Below are 2,924 nucleotides of genomic sequence, written 5' to 3'. Positions count from 1 at the left end.
TTAAGGTGATGTAGATGAGCCCTCAAGAAAAAACGTGTGCCATTGTGTTTGATGAAATGTCACTGAAACATGGAATCAAATATGACCCAACCAACGACGAAGTTGAAGGTTTTGAGGACTTCGGTGCAACTGGTCGTTCCAAACTTCATGCTGACCATGCTCCTGTATTCATGGAGCGAGGTTTGTCCACAAATTGGAGACAACCAATCTCGTACGTGCTGTCCCGTGGTCCAACAAAATCAGCAATCCTCCAGTCAGTCCTACCAAACGTCATTCACAACACCAAACAAATAGGCCTCATTCCAAAAGCATTATCCCGAATGCTGCTTCCCAGCGAAGCATCAATAGGCCCCTTTATTTCAAGTTCAGGCGGGAGGACGCTGTGATGTGGTGAATCATGAGACCCTAACCCGTAAATGTCTTTGCTGACTTAACAGTACAGTTCATCGAGCACTGGGCCACACCCTGCGCACGTGTTGTTTACCCTCTTACTTTGAAAGTAGGTCGCCGCGCCGCGATCTCGCATCCGCCAGCATTGTTGTCACGGACCGCCCGCCTCGCTTTCCTCTCTCGCTATACAGACTCTCTGGTACATCTATGGTATAGCACTCCCTTTAGAAAATCGTCATTTTTAAAGTTCTCGCTGTTATGTGGGAACAAGGAATGAATCAACCGAGAATCCTTAATCGAGCATCAACTATAATGGTTCGAGGAGTCGAATGTTCCGAGTCAAGCTCGAATCATATGTAGACTCTTTGTTCAAACAAGTTTGAACGATCTTTGGTTAAAAAACAAACAAGGAAAGACCGTTCAAAGAATCAGTTTTCCGGCGATACTACAACCAGAGACTATAATCAGAGACACTAAAATATATACTCTCTGCTATAATTAAACCAGCACTATTTCTCCGAACGTTCGGGAAAAAAAAGCTGGGCACTATTTCTCCGAACGTTCGGGAAAATAAAGCTGGGCACTATTTCTCCGAACGTTCGGGAAAATAAAGCTGGGCACTATTTCTCCGAACACTCTGAAATCACATACTTTCCCCCAAATTTCGGATGTTATATAGAGTATAGACCTACCAAAGATTGTTGGTATACAATAATGGTTAAATCGGTCCAAAAATGTCCGCAGTAAATATTTATATAAAGAAATACTACAGTTCCAAACAGTTTTTCGCTACAGATATGACGTGTTGCCTTTGAAGGGTGCTGCTCTTAAACTTAATGTGTTGTGTTCACTCATGTGCTGTCTAGATCTAGATCTACGGAGGGTTATTGATAACGACACATAGAACTAGCTTCAGCGTTTGTCGCTGCCGCGACCAATCAATCGTGGCTCGATTTTATGGCATTTTTTGGTCGGGGAATACAAGTCAAATTTAAAAAAAAAAAAAGAAAAAAAAAAGAAAGAAACCGAACCTCTTTACTTTTGAAAGAAAGTTCCCTTAGCTTCACTTAGTCTCTTTCTCACTTGTTGTCACCACGTTGATTTGTTGAATACGTTACAGTTACTTTTATTTTTCCCTCTTTGACTCTTTGTGGTGTTTTATTTTGTTAGTGTGTAACTTTTTTTCTTGTTATTGTTCTGATGTGTTGTTTTTCTATCAATTTTTTAATTTATTTTTTGTTGGGGAAAGGGGGAGGGGGGCGTTGCATAGTGTAACGTCATTTAATTTGATGTTCCTAGTACCTACCTTCATTAGATTCTAAATATATATATATATACATGTATATAATATATGGATTTAAATGTTTTATGTTAGAGCGTACGTTCCACCAAAACCGATTACATGTACTGACACTGGCAGGCCCCTTAATGTGTGTGATTCCATAATTTACATGTAATATCCTGTACTTTAAAAAAAAAAAATTTACGCACTTTTATGGGTTCTAGGTTGACACACACCCTTATCTGTTAATTTTTGTGGTTGTTTGTGGGCTGTTCGACTAATTTTGATTTAATTCTGTTGTGAAACCTTTCTTTTTCACGTTTTTACACTCATCTAAAAATCTCTAGACTAGCTCTTGAAAATTGAAATAGATATAGACCCAAAAATTTGCTCCTGTGTGTGTGTGTGTGTGTGTGTGTGTGTGTGTGTGTGTATGCATGTGCGTGTGTGAGTGTGTCTGTGTGTGGTAGTAAGTGTGTAAGTGGAGAGTGAGGAGTGAGTGTGTGTGTTTTTCGGGCTTTATTTCAGCCTTTATTCAGTAACAGTTCAAAGTATACAAAAATATTTTTAAAACAGGATACATTCACTCCAGTGCTCATGAGTCGTTCCTCTCTTTCAGTTTCACTCATTCATTCAATTCCCGTGTTCTCTCCCGCGGCTCATCCCCGTTCTCATGACTTTCACACCCCACCCCCTCCCTCCAGGCACACACAAAGAAAATCTCACTCATTCCCTTGCTCCCTGCGAACCATGGACAATAATATAGGTAAAACACTGCCTTAGCATCATTCCTTTCGTTCGTGAGCTGTGGACCAGGCCAGGGGGGTCGGTGTCGTCGTCTTGTAGTTGCTGTCGCCTGTGGATACACTCGTAAATTCTTCCTTTCACCCGCTCTGTCGTCACTCACACTGTCTCTCCATCCACAACTCAGCTCGTCATACGTTCAAAAGTTGCCCACTGATCATGTTTAGTTAGTGTGTGTATAAGTTTGTGTGTGTACAAGTGCAGGATGGTGGTGGGTGTGTGGTGGGTGTTACTGACGGTTGTATGTAGGCGGGCTTGCCATGTGGTGTTCCTTCCCAGACCAGAGCCAGAGGCAGAAATTAGGCCTGGGCAGAAACCGAATAAATTATTCGAATAACCGAATACGAGCCCAAAACTAGGTCTCCGGTTAATTTTTCCAAAAACTAGGTACTTAGTTTCTGATTCGTTTTTTTTTTTTGTGCTATTGATTCGCTTTGAGAAGCGGAAG

The sequence above is a fragment of the Aplysia californica genome, unplaced genomic scaffold, assembly GCF_000002075.1.
Source record: "Aplysia californica isolate F4 #8 unplaced genomic scaffold, AplCal3.0 scaffold00096, whole genome shotgun sequence".
Lineage (NCBI taxonomy): Eukaryota > Metazoa > Mollusca > Gastropoda > Aplysiida > Aplysiidae > Aplysia > Aplysia californica.
This window is presented reverse-complemented; position numbering follows the sequence as displayed.